Below are 18506 nucleotides of genomic sequence, written 5' to 3'. Positions count from 1 at the left end.
AGAGTCTGTGACTTTTATATCAGTAAGGCCATTAAAAAACTGAAACATGGTTTAGATAAATAAATAACTCCTCCTTCCCTTCCTCCTGACTCTGAGCTTGGAGCTGGTGAGCTGTCTGGGGAGAAGGTCACGGGATGGGGGCTGGGGGATGGGGAGAGAGGACAAGGTAACCGTGCCTGACACGGATCTGTAACTACACGTGGACAGAGCTCTATACTGAACGTGTCTGGTCCCTCCTTTGCTCCGAGGCGTTCCCGTTTTCTGGTTGGTGTGAGGGGTGGGGCAGAGTGGAAGGTGGACCAAGGTTGCAGTAGCTTTGTCTGACTCTAGGTCTGTGACATCCCCCTTCAAGCACATCCCTCTTCCCCACTGTCTCCCCATCTCTTCCCTCCGCCCCTTTCCGTGACTGTCTCCCTGTGTTTCCACCTTGTTGCTTTTCTGTGGTCCCTCTGTTTCTCTTTCACCCTCTACCTGTCTCCGCCTTTTGTCTCCTTCCGAACCTTCCAGCATCCCCTGTGCTGCGGTTGGCGCATGGTTTGGGGGATCGCCCTCCAACGCGGGCTGCAGGCGACTTGTCAGACTGCTTTGTGAAACCAAAAAATGTAGAAATCTTTCATTTCCTTGGCCTCTGAGGCTTCGCTGGGGTGACGGGCAATTGGCAGGCCTGTCGGCTACACCCCACACTGGTCGTTGTTTCATATTCTTAGCTATAAAAGTGGGGATACAAATGGTACCTGCTTCATAAGGCCGTAGTGAGGATCCAGCAGGAAGTGGATGCGAAGCCCTGAGCACAGTGATTGATTCTCAGCAGATGCTCAATGAATGAAATCTCTTAAATGAAATCGTTTATTATAAAAATGTTTAGTCCGGGGTAAAAGTGGACCAGAACAATGAGCCCCCATGCATATACATCAGCCAGATTCGGTATGTTTCAACATTTTGTGTACCTGCTTTGTCCATCCCCTCTTGTGGTTGCCGGAATATTTTAAAGCAATTAGCAAACCCCTCGTAGCATTTCAGCCCTATGTGCGTCTCTAAAAAATCTGAATGTTTTCTCATACAACCTTAAGACCTTTATGCCAACCAATGAAAATGATGATTCTTACTTTAATACTGAGTCCATATTCAGGTTTTTCTGATTAACTTTAAAATGTCCTTTTACTCTTGTGTTTTTTGAATCAGGATCCAAATATTGTTCTTGTATTGTAATTGGTAATAACATCCCATTAATCCAGAACAGCCCCCCACCCCACCCCCACCCCCACCCCCAGGTAATTGACGTATTGAAGAAACTGGGCCGGCTGTAGAGTGTTCCACATTCTGGATTTCTCTGTTTGCTTTTTCGTGGTGTCATTTAAATTGCACTTCTGCTTCCTAAATTTCCTATGAGCTGAAAGCCAGCTCCAACAGCTGGATTAGCGTGTTAGGTTCGGACTTTGTAGCAAGAGGCACATGACACGTAGGGGCCGCTCTGCCGTCCGTCACTTCTCTAAAGTGGGCTCAGGTGCGCTCAGCTCTCCGGCTCCTCACTCAGCTGTCATCTGCCATTCGTTTCATTTTCACTGACGATCTCTGCATAAATCGATTATTTTATTAGGAAGTTAGGAAGCGGTGAGTTTGCTAATCATGCCATTCCTTCCACGTTGACTGCTTTTTACTCATCCACTTGCGCTATATATTTGCCTGTAAAGACAGTCAGGTGCGGTTGGCAGATTTCTGCGACGTCTCCCGTGACTTTTAAAAGCCTCCAGGGGTTACTCCCAGGGGTAACCCGCTGAAAGAGATTTTGCAGATATAATTAAGGTTGTGTTCTGGGTGGGTTGAATTTGCTCACACCAGCCCTTTAAAAGCAGAGAATGTCCTCAGGCCGGCAGCAGAAGTCAGAGAGATTGAAGCAGGAGAAAGGTGGGACGCACCCTTGGCAACTTTGCAGGTGGAGGGGGCCCCATGAGAAGGATTGTGAGTGTGTCGAGGAGCTGAGGGTGACCCCTCCTCCTTGGCAGGCAGCAAGGGAACGGGGACCTCAGTCCTACAGCCCTCGGACCTGCATTCTGCCAACAGCATGAATGAGTTTGGGAGCAGATTCCTCCCTGGAGCCTCTAGATAAGAACCCAGGTTGCCAGCACCTTGATTCTGGCTTTGTGAGCCCCTAGGCAGAAAACCCAGCAGAGCCAGCCAGGACTTCTGACCTCCAGAACTGGGAGGTATTTATTAGTGGTGTTTTTAAGTCACTGAGTTTGTGGATATTTGTTACACAGCAATAGAAGACTAATAGAGCAGGATCAATGCTTAACTTCTTTGTTTTTAATTGCCGGTTTCCAGAATAAAAAAGGTTAAGTAAATGACAGCTGCCTTTATCTTCCTCATCCTTACATAGAAACCATACGTCTTAACGGACATCAATGAAGTGGATTCCTAATTTGCTGTCAGTAAAACTTACTCATTTAGAGATTGACAAGTGTCCTGGGTTTGGCTCATTGAAAGAATGGTTTTAAAGGGATACTGGTTATCAAATAGACAGTAAAATCAATTTGTCGGTTAAAATCAATTTGTATGGTTAAGATGTTTTGCTACCATTTTCTTCTGTGATATACTGAAATAATTTCATCATATGCAAGTGGGGCACATAACATTTGATAAATTCCATCTGTCTGTTGACAATCTACTCACTTCTCTGACTGCATACCCTCTCCTGTTAGAGAAGGATGTTTCCGATTATAAGGAGACTCCAAAATAGATGCTTAATTCATAAAGTATGCAAATGTTACTCTCATATATAAAGAACATCATGGTTAAAGTACTATGACGTCACATCATTATTGCCATGGAAGACATTTCATTTTCTCACACTGACTTCAGAGCTTAATCCAGAGTCTGAATATTGATCTTTTTGAATTCGTGTGAGAATTGGTGTCTTTGAAACATGGTTTTGGTCAAAACAAAATTTTGCAACTTTTACTCTTTGAAAAACAGCTTTATCGAGGCATGATATTACATGTTATAAAATTCACTCACTATGAGTGTAAATTTGATGAGTTTTAGTAAACTCTGAGTTGTGCAGCCAGCACCACAGTCTAATTTTAAAACATTTCCATGTGTCAAAGAGACCCCCTGTGCCCACTTGTAGTCACTTCCTGCTCCCATCCCCAGGCAACCAATAATCTGCTTTCTGTCTCTATAGTAATTTTCCTTTTCTGAACATTTCATATGAGTGGAATCTTACAGGTTGTAGACTGTTTGTCTTTTGCACATGGCTTCTTTCATTTAACACCAGGTTTTGGAGGTTGATCCACGTTGTGTGTTCCGGTCTCTCGTTCCCTTTTGTTGCTGAATAATATTCCATTACGTGGATAGACCACATTTTGTTTATCCCTTCGCCAGTTGATGGACATTTGAATTATTCCCACTTTTGGTCTATTACAAACGATGCTGCTGTGTTCACATTCACGTACAAGTGTGGATGTATGTTTTCATTTCTCCTGGGTATGTAACTAGGAGTGGAACTGCTGGGCTGTATGGTGAATTCATGTTTAACTTTCTAAGGAATCACTAGTTGCTTTCTAAATTATACTACATTTACATTCTCACCATCATTTTATGAGAGTTCCGGGTTTGCCATAGCCTCATCAACACTTGCTGTTGTCTTTGATTCTAGCCTTCCTAGTGGGTGTGAAGTGGTGCTTCATTGGGGTCTTGATTTGCATTTCCCTAACAGTTAGTGATATTGGACATGTTTGTGGTGATTAGCCATTCTTATATCTTCTTTGGTGAAATATCTATTTAAATCTTATGCCCATTTAAAAAATTGATTGTCTTTATTTATGTTATTTATCATGTGTATAATTCACAAATACTTCCTCCCAGTCAGTGGCTTCTTTTTCATTTTCTTCATAGTGACTTTTGAAGTACAGAAGGTTTTAATTTTGAAGTCCAGTTTACAACTTTTTGGAATGAATTTTAGTGTCTTATCTAAGAACTTTTTGCCTAACTGAATTCCCCAAAGATTTTTTTCTCTTTTTCTTCTAGAAGTGTTTTAGCATTTTAGCTCTTAGGTCTTTGTTTGATTTTTGAGTTGTCATGTATAACGTGAGGTAAGGGTCTAAATTCATCTTTTTTTGCATGTGGCTATCTAGTTGTCTGAAAAATGTTTGTTTTTTTGTTTGAAGATAAAAACGTTTTCTTCCCCCGTTGGATTGTCTTGGCACCTTTGTTGAAAATTGATTGACCATAAACTTAAGGACTTATTTCTGGACTCTTAGTTTTGTTCTGTGGATGTATATGTCTGTCCTTATGCTGGTCCCACAGTGTCTTGATTACTGTAGCTTTATAGTAAGTTTTGAAATCAGGAAATAAAAATCTTCTCACTTTATTCTTTTCTTTCTTTTTTTTTTTCAAACTTGTTTTTGGCTCTTCTGGATCCTTTGCATTTCCATATGAATTTTAGCATCAGTTTTTCAATTTCTGCCCCCCCTCAAAAAAAAGCCTACTCAGATTTTGGTAGGGATTTTGTTGAATGTATAGATTTGGAGACAACTGTCATTTTAACAACATTAAGTCTTCCAATCCATGAATGAAATGTCTCTACAGTTGTTTACGTCGTCCCTAATTTCTCTCAGCAGTGCTTTGTAGTTTTCAGTCTTATGTGTCTTCTTAAATTTATTCACAAATATTTTAATGTTTTTGATGCTATTATGGATGAAATTGTTTCTTTAATTTCATTTTTGGTTGTTCATTGCTAGTACATGGAAATAGAATTGGATTTTGTATGGTGATCTTGTATCCTACAATCTTGCTGAACTAATTTATTAGTTCTAGTAGATTTGTGTATGTGTGTATGTGTGTGAGTTCTTCAGGATTTTCTACATGTAAGATCCTGTCTCTGAATAAAAACAAATGTACTCCTTTCTTTCCAGTCTGGTGCCTTTTCTTTTCGATTTTTACTTTTCACTTTAATTTCTTAAATATTTATTAACGTTGGTCTCAAACATATTTAGCATGCTTTCAAAGAACATTCGGGTTGAAAGAATGCATAAATTATATTTGGCGTTTGGGGCTAAGGCATAAGAAATATACTTGCCATGGACTTTGAAAAAAAAATGTATGTTTCATTATAAAAAGGATACATTGGAAAGACAGAAATTGCTACCTTACAAAGTTCTTTTTTTTTAAATTATTATTTATTTATTTATTTATTTTTGGCTGTGTTGGGTCTTCGTTTCTGTGCGAGGGCTTCCTCTAGCTGCGGCAAGTGGGGGCCACTCTTCATCGCGGTGCGTGGGCCTCACTATCGTGGCCTTTCGTTGCGGAGCACGGGCTCCAGACGCGCAGGCTCAGTAGTTGTGGCTCACGGGCCTAGTTGCTCCGCGGCATGCGGGATCTTCCCAGACCAGGGCTCGAACCCGTGTCCCCTGCATTGGCAGGCAGAGTCTCAACCACTGTGCCACCAGGGAAGCCCCAAAGTTCTTTTTAAAAGGATTTTCTAAGCAGGCCTGTAGAAAGAAAGATGGACACAGACATGACATAGAGACCTCTTTTTTTAATTTGGTAATTATATGCAAAATACAGGACCACAGAAGTACTGAAAAAAAAATAAGCGACACAGAGGAAAACATTTTAGGTTTACTTTTTTGTCAGTTTCAAGGAACAAAGTTACCAGCCTATTTTATGATTATAAAATTATTGCTCGAAGTGCTTTGTGCTTCAAAACATGGTAGGTGGCTAAAATCTGCAAATACTTAACCTCTGTGCAACTTCTGACTTGAAGAGCAGAGTTAAATGATAGAACATCGAGCCCTTTTGCCTGTGGTCGTAGAGAGGGAAATCTTAACCTGGGAACCCCCCTTCAGGCTTTGTTTTCTCTTTTGTTTCCACCTTTGTTTGGAAGAGTTTGTTTGTGTCCCTGTGCAGGGCCTTCCCCAGACAAACAGCCTCCCTGATTGACAGTCACAGATGGCCGCCGTCCCACCCTGTCTGACGTGTAAAACTTCCTCCAGCTGAGAGCCACCAGCCCCAAAAGGGAAGAAAACCTGAGGCCCCATTCAACCCTGCATCAATTATCCATGGCTTTGTGGAGACTTCTAGTGAGGGAAAGAGTTAAAGATCCATTTAAACTTTCAAACAGCAGAGGTAAACACTTGGCTAAGCACAGCTGATTGGATTTTCAATTGAAGAGGCCAGGCAGCCACAGGCAACGGGTGGTGAGGAACCCACAGAAATGATGGACACAGATTCTGCACTTTCAACTTGCATCTCTAGACAGAAATGCCGCCTAGAGAGGAAAGACACTGAAGAAGAGGGAAAGGCTGTGAGTCCAAACCCCACTGGTAGGCAGTCCTTTGGGCTGACTCCTTATCTGTGTTGGCTCCCACAAGCCTGGGTATTGGCGCCCCGGGTTGGAGACGCCACCTGCCCTGCCACGCAGCCTCTGCGGCTCTGAAAACTGGGGACATCTGAGAAAACTGTGGCAGCTTTCAAAGAGAGTAAAAAGGCTTAAACCAGTCCTATGAGAAATTTCGTTGTCTTTTTTGTTCGTTTATTTTAAACCAGTTTATTTGGGCCGGTTTTCCTCTTACAAGACATCATTCAGGTTCTAAGATCAGCCATGATTATCTCTTCCCAGAAAAATTCAGAAGAGCTACACTTCTGCTGGAATGGCACAATCCTTTAACATCTGCTAATCACTAGAACTATAGGAACCCTGGCATGTGACCACCAGACCCCTGATCTGCAGGCTGGCAACTCTCTCTCTGATCTTGTAGGTGGTTGCTATTTAATTTTCCCTGAGCTCTTCTGAGCCCGTGGTTGATGGGAATTACTGTTGGTTTAAGACAGTGATGGCCACCTGTGTACTAAACACAGCACTAGTATTTTCTATGCTAGTTAAAATAATGTGACCAAGTTTGCCCATCCCCCAAAAAGCAGAGCCTGAATAGGAGGTAGGCACTTCACAACTGCTATTTTCCGTCTGTCACCAGGAAAAGTTAGTGGGGAAATGAGCACGCCTCGGGGTTTTTTTTTTTATTTTATTTTTTTCTTTAAATTTATTTATTTATATTTATTTTTGGCTGTGTTGGGTCTTTGTTTCTACGCGAGGGCTTTTCTCCAGTTGCGGCAAGCGGGGGCCACTCTTCATCGCGGTGCGCCGGCCTCTCACTCTCGCGGCCTCTCTTGTTGCGGAGCACAGGCTCCAGACGCGCAGGCTCAGTAGTTGTGGCTCACGGGCCTAGTTGCTCCGCGGCATGTGGGATCTTCCCAGACCAGGGCTCGAACCCGTGTCCCCTGCATTGGCAGGCAGATTCTCAACCACTGCGCCACCAGGGAAGCCCTGGGTTTTTTTTTAATTGAAGTATAGTTGATAGAATGTTGTGTTAGTTTCAGGTGTACAGCAAAGTGATTCAGCTATACATATATATATTGTTTTTCAGATTCTTTTCCATTATAGGTTATTACAAGATACTGAATGTAGTTCCCTGTGCCATACAGTAGGTCCTTGTGTTTATCTATTTTATATATAATGGTGTGTATCTGTTAATCCCAAACTCCTAATTTATCCCTCCCCACGTTTCTCCTTCAGTAGCCATAAGTTTGTTTTCTATGTCTGTGAGTCTATTTCTGTTTTGTAAATCAGTTCATTTGTATCATTTTTTTAGATTCCATGTATAAGTGATACCATGTAATATTTGTCTTTCTCTGTCTGACTCACTTCACTTAGTATGATCATCTCTAGGTCCGTCCATGTTGCTGCAAATGGCATTATTTCATTCTTTTTCATGGCTGCATAATATACCATTGTGTATATATTGATATATACCACATCATCTTTATCCATTCATCTGTGGACGGACATTTAGGCTGCTTCCATGTCTTGGCTATTGTAAGTAGTGCTGGAGTTTGTTTTTTAAAAAGGCATATAAACTATACAATTCCTAGTTAATATATCATGATACTAAAATCCAGAATTTGGGGGCAGTGCACAGGTCTCTGCTTTATGTGCTTTGTTGAATGAGACATTGAGAATCTAATATATATTAAGTGCTCCACTGGAAATGTCTTATTAAACAAAACAGCACATAGGGGAGACTAGAACAGCGTCAGGCCACAGAGGACTTTCCACCTGCCACCAGCTCACTCTGCAAAAGGATGGATGTGAAACCCACAGACCTCTGGCATGCCAGTATCAGACAGCTGTAAGGAGTGTTTACTACTGCCCAGAAGTCTCCGAAATTCTTGGAAGGGGCTACTGGTGATGTTTCAGAGCCATGAGTTTAGATCCCACGGCAAGTGTGGGGAAACCACTCTTAGCCAAAAGGAAAGTCTAGCCAATCAGCCAACATCTGCAACTGACTCAACTTTGTAGCTGTCTCGTTGCCTGGGTCCACATAATTAAGGGAAAATGCTACATGCTCTAGCAATATTAGCAAAGCTGGGGTCTTAATATATATTCCTAGAGAGTTCTAAGGACCCAGGAAACATCACCTCTACTGGAAAAGTTGACCGTCAGCTTTTTGAACTGACAGTAGAGGGATGATTGGGCGGGGTTAGGACTTTAGGAGCCCCAAACGCCTGAAATTCCAGGTGGCAGTGCACTGTCATTAATATCCCCTGGTTTTAGCTCTTTGGGAGATACCTTTTCTGAGGGTTTTATACATTATTTTTGATTTATTTTAGTATTCCTACTTCTAGTCAAAGTCAAGACCAGGAAATGTAGAGATATGCTATGAGGTGGTTCTCGGGCTTTGTTTGAAATCTACTAAAAATTCCGTCATTCGTTCAGTGACTTTCACTGTGTACCATGCATCCGTGAGTAGTACTGCTATGGGTGCCCCTATGGAGCTGACATTCTTTGTTTAATATATTTATTTAATTATTTATTTGGCTGCGCTGGGTCTTAGTTGTGGCACGTGGGATCTTTTAGTTGCAGCATGCGAACTCTTAGTTGTGGCATGTGGGATCTAGTGCCCTGACCAGGGATCGAACCCGGGCCCCCCTGCACTTAGCCACTGGACCACCAGGGAAGTCCCTGGAGCTAACATTCTACCGGGGGGTTGGGGGGGGGGGGCGGGAGACAGACCAACGAATACACACTGTCCGCACAGTAGTAAATGTTGTGGAGAATTGTAGAGGCCAGAGGGGGGCAGGGCTTGCCGGTATGTGCGGCAGTTTCAAAAGGGTGTTTGGAGAAGGCACCACTTATAAAGGGACGGTTGAACAGCGTCCTGGGGAGGTGTGAGGGCTGAGCCCCTGTGTACTGGGGGGAAGTGGGTCCAGGCAGAGGGCTCAGCAGGGCAGAGACCCTAAGACTGGAACCACGTGGTGGAGGAAGAGCAAGGTGGCTGCAGCCAAGGGGCTGAGTGCGAGGGACCGCGAGACAGGTGGGGGGTGGTTGGCGAGGCTTTTTAGGCAATCACGAGGATCTCCACTTTTACTGGTCCTGGGATGGGGCACAGGAAAGTTTGAGCACTGGGGCGGCACACCCTGACTCAAGTGCTCATGCAGCATCGTCTCGGTGCTGTGGAAGCCAGAAGCAGGAGATGCTGCAGCGCTCAGCAAGAGATGATCCCGGCTTTGGGACCAGCGGCCAGCAGTGGAGGTGGTGAGAAGTCATCTGAAGATGGGAGGATAGATTTGCAGTGAATTGTGCTGTGGTACAAAAGCGGGTGGGAGGCACAGGGGCTTGCAGGGTACCATGTGCTTGGGTTCAGCTGGGGTCAGAAGGTGAAAGAAAGGCTCAGGCAAGAGCCTGAGGGTGTAGGGCGATGACTGTGTTCATGCATCTCGGAATTAAGGTGACTTGCTTGCTTTGCACAGTGGGCCGTCTGCTGAAGAGTATTGTCACACCCGCTCTGTGTTCTGCGTGATGCTTTTAGGTCAGCCTTAGAGTTCAGAGCTTTGTCCCAACTCTGCTCGCTGATGAACAGAGAAGATTCTTGTGATTTGGTGGTTTCCAAGAGAAATCCCAGCAAAGTGTGGATGGAGGTGGGGGCAGAGAGAATTGCTTTAGTCCCTCAAAGAGACTGTTTATAACAGTAGAACACAGTGAGAGCAACTAGGACAGCTTCTTCAAGAAGCACACATATTCTTTCTTCCCTTGTAAGAGGCACTTACTCTCCAAAGAAATCTTTTTTTTTTTTCCTTACTGGAAATATTTCACTGCTTTGATTTTATTTTTTAATTCATTGTCTTCAAAGTTTGCTCTTTCAGAATTCATTTGCTTACCATATAATCTATGACTATTTCAGAAGATTGAAATTAGGTTTGTTTTGTGGCTTCTACTTTTAAACCAAGAAGTGGGTTCAGAATTGGTGATGGAAGAGAACTTGAAATAGGATAGCTTATTGGGAACATTGATTTGGGCCCTTTTCTTCTAGTGTTAACTTTTTAGCTTATCTCTTTCAGAATATGCCTGATTTCCTTCTCGTGAGATACCACATGTCTAAGGATCCAGTTGTTACTTAATTTTTCTTTGTTTACTGATAAATATGCTGTATGCTTTTGTTCTTTTAAAAAGCAATTTTATTGAGGTATAAAACACTCACAATAAAATACATCCAATTTAAGTATAGAGTTTGAGTTTTGACAAAAGTGTGCACCCGCGTACCTGTTACCACGATCCATATATGGACCATTTCCATCACTTTAAAAAGTACACTCTGGGCCCGTTTCTAAATAGCTCATCCCACCCAGCCCCAGGCAAACACTGATCTGCTTCTGCTTCCAGTCACAATAGATTATATTTGCCTTTTCTAGAACATCCTATCAATAGAATCAAATCCTATGCACTCTTTTGGGTCTGGCCCCTTTGCCTCAGCACCATGTTCTTCCTTGAGGTTCATTATCATGTTGCTTGTGTTGGGGTTTTTGTTTCTTTTATTGCTGAATAGTATTCCAATGTATGGACTTATTAACACACTTCACTTTTCATGGACATCGGGTTGTTTCCAGTTCAGGGAAATTATGAGTAAAGCTGCTATGGATATTTTTCATCAAGTCTTGTTGTGAACAAATGCTGTCATTTCTCTTTGGTAAGTGCCTAGGAGAGGCATTGTTGCATCTCCTGTGATAGGTACACACGGTATTTTTTTGTTTTTTGGTCGTACCATGCAGCTTGCGGGATCTTAGTCCCCCGACCAGAGATTGAACCTGTGCCCCCTGCAGTGGAAGCATGGACCCCTAACCACTTACCGCCAGGGAATTCCCAGTACACACACATTATGATTGTTATGTCATCTTGATGAATCTACCACTTTTATCATGATGAGAAGTCTGTCCTGGTAATAATATATTTGTTCTGACGTCTACTTTGTCTAATATTGTTATAATCACTCGAGCTTTCTTGATATTGGTGTTTGCATGGTATGTCTGTTCTCTGACCTCTGCCTTGTAATTAGACTATTTAGACCATTTACACTTGAATAATTACCAGTTTAGTTGGATTTAAATCTCGTATGTATTATTTGTTTCCTTGTTGCTTTTTTCTTCTCCAGTCTTCTTTTGGATTGAGTATATCCTAGTAAGTTGTCATCACCACTGGCTTATAATAGCTATATAGCTCTTCATTTCATTTATTTTTCTGGTGTTTCCAGGCACCTCGTCTTCCGTGAACTCCTGGTGCCTTTGCCTCGGCAGGACCACCATGGTCTGCTTGGGTCCCCCTCCCAGCACCACATTTCAGAAAGTGCCTCCAGGCGAAGAGCTGACGCAGCCTGGGGTCCTCCTAGTTTGCTTCCCTTCTTTCAGGGACTCTAGCCCCTTCTGTGTCTGAAAACAGTTACTTCATATACTTTGTCCAGTTTTCTGGTTGTTATTGTGGGAGCTTAGGTTCGGCTCTGGTTACCATATTATGTTCTGAAGTGTAATTTTATTTTTGAAATAAAGTATTTGGTTCTTGGCAGGAGAATGTGTTAAATATGTGAAATTGGGACTGCCTGTAAAACCCTAGATGCATAACACCATTGTTATGACTTCACAAAGTGATGTAAAGATGGTGATGATCAGTTTCCGGCTTAGGCATAGCAGCACGTGTAAACCTCAGAAGCAGAAGCTTTGAAAAGTTCTGTATCAGTCCCGTTTGAATGATAACAGCCCATAATCGAGCCCTTAGGTGCTCAGTGTTCTACATACAGATCTTTTTTAAAAAAATCATCTTACGTGTGTGTTTTTTAAATTATTTATTTATTTATTTATTTATTTTTGGCTGCGTTGAGTCTTCGTTGCTGTGCACGGGTTTTCTCTAGTTGCGGCGAGCGGGGGCTGCTCTTCGTTGTGGTGTGAGGGCTTCTCACTGTGGTAGCTTCTCTTGTTGCAGAGCACGGGCTGTAGCACGCGGGCTTCAGTAGTTGTGGTGCGTGGGCTTCAGTAGTTGTGGCTCACCGGCTCTAGAGCGCAGGCTCAGTAGTTGTAGTGCACGGGCTTAGTTGCTCCGAGGCATGTGGGATCTTCCCGGACCAGGGCTTAAACCCGTGTCCCCTGCATTGACAGGCGGATTCTTAACCACTGTGCCACCAGGGAAGCCCCTGAGGTTTTAATTTAATTTTAATTCATTTAAATTGAAATAGCCCCATGTGGCTAGTGGCTGCCGTATTAGACAGCAAAACTCCAGGTAGCAAGGGAGCAGGGGTAGAAAGACAGCCCTGTGATGGAGCAGTCAGGGGAGCCTCCCAGCAAAAGACTGACCAGCCTCTTGCCTCACTGTGGCAGGGGAAGCCCCAGGCTGGAAATGGCAAATACTTGGCACAGGCACCACTCCGAACCATTCCTGCGCCCATGGCAGACACTGCTAGTCAATCACCACACACTTTCTTGCTAGTTCAGCCATAGCTCAGGATCCTTCTCAATACAACACTCCAGGCAGTCCCCAACTACAGATCAGTAGATGCTAGCATTTGAGAGAAATATTACTGGTCATCCCTAGGCCAGGAGGCCCATCTGGGAGGTCCAGGATCTCACCAGGCTGTAAGGTGGCTGGCAAGGGACGTGTGGCCAACCTGGGTCAGTGAGGCAACCACAAATATGGAGAGTGGAGAGGCAATGTGCTGGAGGAGCCAAGATTTTTCTATTTCTTCAAGAAACACTCAGAGCATGATTTAGGGAGAGAGGAAGGGGGTGGGGGGAGAGGTGAAGACTTGTCAAAGCCAGCTGATGTGCAAAGCATTTGGAGATTTTTATTGAGCTGGGTGCAATATTGTGATTTATGAAGAAAAATACATATTTGGTCATTCAGACCAAAAATATATATTTGGCCATCTCCCACGTGGCCCAAACCTTAAAATATTTACATTTTCGCCCTTTTTGGAAAAAAAAAATTTGCGGACCCTTATTCTAGAGAGGGTTCTGAATTGCCCACAAAAGTGGACTTGCTGGATTAAAGGAAATATGCATTGAAAATTTCAGCAGATGCTGCCCTTCATACTTGCACTAGCAGTGTATGAGATTGCCTGTTCCCCAGTATCCTCACCAACACAGAGTAATATCAGACTTTTCCATGTGGCCAATTTGATAGGTGAAAATGGTATTTCACTATCGTTTTAATTGTACTTACCTTATTAGCAGTAAGATTTAGTATTAGGCAGTAGGTATAATAAAATATATATTTGGTCTTTGTCCCTCATTCCTGGCACAAAACTTCTAAACCCCGTGGAATTTCCAGATAGGAGTGTCTTTTGATATTCATAACAAAACCCTTTCAACCACACCTGAGTTTGTGTTAATGAGGTGACTTTTGGAAAGCCCCTAAGGAAGGGGCTGGTTGCCAGGGGAACCAACCAGAATTAGAGGATTGGAACTTTCAGTCTCTTCCACCCTCCCCCCCACCCCCTTGAAGGGGAGAGGGGCTTGAGGTTGAATCAGTTAATCCTGTCTACATAACGAAGCTTCAGTGAAATTAAAAGAATGGAGTTTGGGGCTTCCCTGGTGGCGCAGTGGTTGAGAGTCTGCCTGCCAATGCAGGGGACGCGGGCTCGAGCCCTGGTCTGGGAAGATGCCACATGACACGGAGCAAGTGGGCCCGTGAGCCACAACTGCTGAGCCTGCGCGTCTGGAGCCTGTGCTCCGCAACAAGAGAGGCCGCGATGGTGAGAGACCCGCGCATCGCGATGAAGAGTGGCCCCCGCTTGCCACAACTAGAGAAAGCCCTTGCACAGAAACGAAGACCCAACACAACTAAAATAAATAAATAAATAAATAATTTTAAAAAAAAGTTCTTCAAAATTATTAAAAAAAAAAAAAAAAAAGAATGGAGTTTGGAGAGCTTCTGGATTGGTGTACCCAGGGAGGTGCCAGGTGGGACAGCATGGAAGCTTTGCACCCCTTTCCCCATACCTTGCCCTGTGCATCTCTTCCATATGGCTGTTCCTGAGTTAGATCTTTTTATAATAAACTGGTAATCTAGAAAGGAAAAAAAAATATTATATATATATATATATATTTGGTCATCTCATATATATTTGGCTTTCCAAAAGTCACCTCATTAACATAACAAAAGGCACCTTTTTTAAAAAATTAATTTTATTTGAGCGTAGTTCTGCTGTACAGCAAAGTGAATCAGCTATACATATACATATATCCCCTCTTTTTTGGATTTCCTTCCCATTTAGGTCACCACAGAGCATTGAGTAGAGTTCCCTGTGCTATACAGTAGGTTCTCATTAGCCTGGAAGGGCGACGCTGCACTCTCCCCTCCGTTGCCAGGCAGGCTGTGCTTCTGTTACTGCAGCCCAAGGCCCCGAGAGCCTGCTCTGGTTCCTTAGGGGCCCCTGGGAGGGGTGTTTGTCACAGGTCTCTCCGCAAGCCCAGTTCTCTCGACCGTGACTGTCCTCGATTGCGGCGTCTGCTACACGGCCTGGGTCAAAGAGCCTAAAAGTGCGGGGATTGGGACCCAACCTGGTAGGAGGAACTTGAGTCCCGTGATCCCCCTAAGCCCCTGTAACCCTGCGGTGGGCGTGGGTCCCCCTCAAGTCACGCTGCCTCCCACACCCACAGCTTCCTTCTGTCTTTGGCTGAGTCCCCTCTGGTTCCTCAAATGGCCACCAGGTGGGAGCAGAGACCTGCGGTGAGGCTGGGACTGAGGCCTCCTTGAAGATGGGCTAGGAGGGCTCCAGGCAGGGCTGGGGGCCTCTCTCACTGGGGGTCTGGGCTTGCCGGGTGGCTGGGAGCTGGGTGCGTGCCTGGGGGTGCAGGCCTCTTTTGGGGTGAGTGTGCTGTGACTGCGTGGGGTGTAGATGGGCACACCTGTGTGCAGAGGCCTCTGCAGCTGTTGGGTGCGTGTGCCCTTGAGCATGCCCGTGTGCAAGCATGCAGGGGGTACCTGTGTGTGACTGTGGGGCCTGGGTCTGCAGAATCCTCCCTGTTCCCCTGCAGGCCTGAGAAGGCTGACGATTGGGATAGCCTGGCCCTTGAACTTTATGTTTCCAAAGCGGCAGGTGGCTCCGAGGCTCGGACCTCAGGACCCCCTGCCCGCTGCGTTCCCTTAGGCTGTGTCCAGCCAGTGTGGCGGCTTGTCCTACTTTGCCAGGTTTGGGGTCCTGCTGAGCCTTTTTTATTTATTTATTTATTTTAACATCTTTATTGGAGTATACTTGCTTTACAATGGTGTGTTAGTTTCTGCTGTGTAACAAAGTGAATCAGTTATACATATACGTATGTTCCCATATCTCTTCCCTCTTGCATCTCCCTCCCTCCCACCCTCCCTATCCCACCCCTCTAGGTGGTCACAAAGCACCAAGCTGATCTCCCTGTGCTCTGCGGCTGCTTCCCACTAGCTCTCTGTTTGACGTTTGATAGTGTATATATGTCCATGCCACTGTCTCACTTTGTCACATCTTACCCTTCCCCCTCCCCATATCCTCAGGTCCATTCTCTAGTAGGTCTGTGAGCCTTTTGATTTGTGTCAGGATGGGGACTCATTGCTGTTCCTGGGGGCCTCGGGGTAGGAAAGGCCAACAGTGCACTGGGGGTGCTCCTTAGCCCCAGGCTGGGGGTTCGGGGAGGGGGAGGGCCGCCACACCGGAGTTTGTGCCCCTGGTCCTGCCAAGCCACTGGGAGGGTGGATGCTAGCCCACTTGTCACCCGCTTAGCATCCTGGGCTTCCAAGGTCCTCCTCCAGCCAGGCCCGTTTCCCTGCTCCCTTTGGTGCCTTTCTACTGCCCTCACTACCTCCACCGCCCTCTTCCGTTCTCCCTGAAAACCACGCTAAGCAGACATTTGTCAAGGTCACAGTGACCTCCATGCTGCCAAGCCCAGTGGACAATTCTCCGGCCTCCTCTGACTTGACCCTCAGCAGCACTTCAGGGGCTGGTCCTTCCCTCCTCCTGCCATCACTCCCTTCCGCAGCTCAGGAATTCCGCTCTCCTGGTTTTCCTTCTGTCCCGCTGGCCCTCCCTCTCAGCCTCCTTTGCTGGTCCCTGATCTCTCCAAGTCTGGGTGCCCCATCCCTACACCTCTTCCCTCTTTAAACGCCCACTTCCTTGGTGATCTCATCCAAGCTCATGGCTTTCAAATGACTCCCGTTGAGTATAATTTAATTAGTTGTTTTTTTATCATCTGTCTTCTCCCAAAGGAAAGCAAGCTCTACAGGCAGGGCTTTTTTTGTCTTAAGTCAGGTTTATTAAGGTATAATTTACATACAGTTAATGTCACCCTTTTTAGTGTTCACTTCTGTAAGTTTTTGACAAACACGTATAGTTGTGAAACTGTCTCTGCCATCAATTACAGGACAGTTCCCATCACCCCCAAAAGTTCTCCATACCCTTGTGGTCATCCCCTCCCCCATGTCCCGCCCTGGGCAGCCACTAATCTGTTCTTTTGTCCCTTTTCCCTAGTTGTGCCTTTTCTGAAAAGTCATATAAATGGGATTGTACTGCGTGTAACCTTTGGAATCGGCTTCTTCCACTTATCACAATGCACAGCGCATTTGAGATTCACCCATATTGTTGCAGCTGTGAGCCGTTAGTTCTTTTATTCTATTGTATTTTATTGCACAGCTTTGTTTATCTGTTCGGAGGGGGACCAGTTGTCCTGGTTTCCGTGGGAGGGAATGGTTTTTCTGGGACATGGGACTTTCAGTGCTAAAACCAGGGTGGTTGGTTATCTTAGTTCTTTAGTTGAGGGACATTTGGGTTGTTTCTAGGTTGTTGATGATTTTGAATACCTACTCAATATAACCAGTGACAGAGGGTTTTTTGGTGAACACAAATGTCCATTTCTCTTGGGTAAATACCTAGGAGTGGGGTTGCTCAGTTGTATGACGAGTGTACGTATCACTGTAAAAGAGGCTGCCAAGCTGTTCTCCAGAGTGGCTGTATTGTGTAGCATTGTGGGAGAATTCCACTTGCTCTGCATCTTAACCAGAACTTGGTAGTGTGTCAAAAAAAATTAAAAACCGGTTTTTTAGCCATCTTAATAGGTGTATAATGATATCTCCTCACGGTTGGCAGAGATTTCCTTTATTCGCCTTGAGTAGTGTTGTGCCCCCAGTGCCTGGGTTAGTGCCTGCTATGTAGTAGACACTCAATGAATTTTTTTTTTTTTTTACTGAGTGAATGAATGTATGGATGGATGAATGAATGAAGTCAAAGGGGCTTCCGGTATCTAAATCTGTTATAGCAAATACATAGCACACGTACCGCCAATTCCCCCATGCCCCATTCTGTTTCCATGGCAGACGTCACTCATCAATTGAGCCATTTTATCCACCTGCTTCATTTCAGACAGGTACGATCCAGTCCTTTGTGTAGCAAGTGAGATGAGCCCCATGAGCTAATGCAGCTTTAGTTCAAGCCTCTCATTGGCTGAAGAAGAGGCCAGGCTCAGAGCAGGGTCCAAGGCTGCCCAAGGACTCACAGCGAGCCAGTGGCAGGACTAGATCTCCAGGCTGGGCTCTCCCCAGAAAAATGCACGACGTCTCTGACAAGGCTGGAGTAGGATGGGAGGCATGGACGTGGATCTGGGCTTGAGGCCGGGTTGGAGCATTGTGGAGTGCTCCCTGGGCCCCGGCCGGGTGGGAAGGCTGATGCCGGCGCTCTTCCTGCAGGTGCCCAGGAGCTGCTGGGATGGCCTACCCGCCCACGTTGGCTCCCTGGCCCAGCGGGCGTACTGGGCTCTGCTGAGCCAGCAGAGGGACCAGAGCATCGTGGCCCTGGGCCAGAGCGGTGCTGGCAAGACCACCTGCTGCGAGCAGGTCCTGGAGCACCTGGTGGGGATGGCAGGCAGTGTGGATGGCAGGGTCTCAGGTACAGTGGTCTCCAGGTGACGTGCAGCTGGGACGTGGTGGGGGCGGTGGCGTGGGGGAAGGGAAGGGAGAGTCAGAGGGGGTGCTGGGCGGCTCTTTCTTATATCTGCTCAGCTAGCGTTCACTGAGCACCTGTGTGCAGACCCTGTGCTGGCTTCTGGGCAGGGCCACCCCTAGTCTGTTGGGTACTTTTGTGTGAATTAGAAACAGGTACTCCTTGCCTAAGACACTCACTGCCACATGTGGAACCGTCGTCACGCATTGACATTGTTAGAACCAAACA

This window comes from Balaenoptera borealis (assembly GCF_965194805.1).
Source record: "Balaenoptera borealis genome assembly, chromosome: 1".
Taxonomy (NCBI): Eukaryota; Metazoa; Chordata; class Mammalia; order Artiodactyla; family Balaenopteridae; genus Balaenoptera; species Balaenoptera borealis.
The sequence above is the reverse complement of the archived record's forward strand: the minus strand, read 5'-3'. Positions refer to the sequence as shown.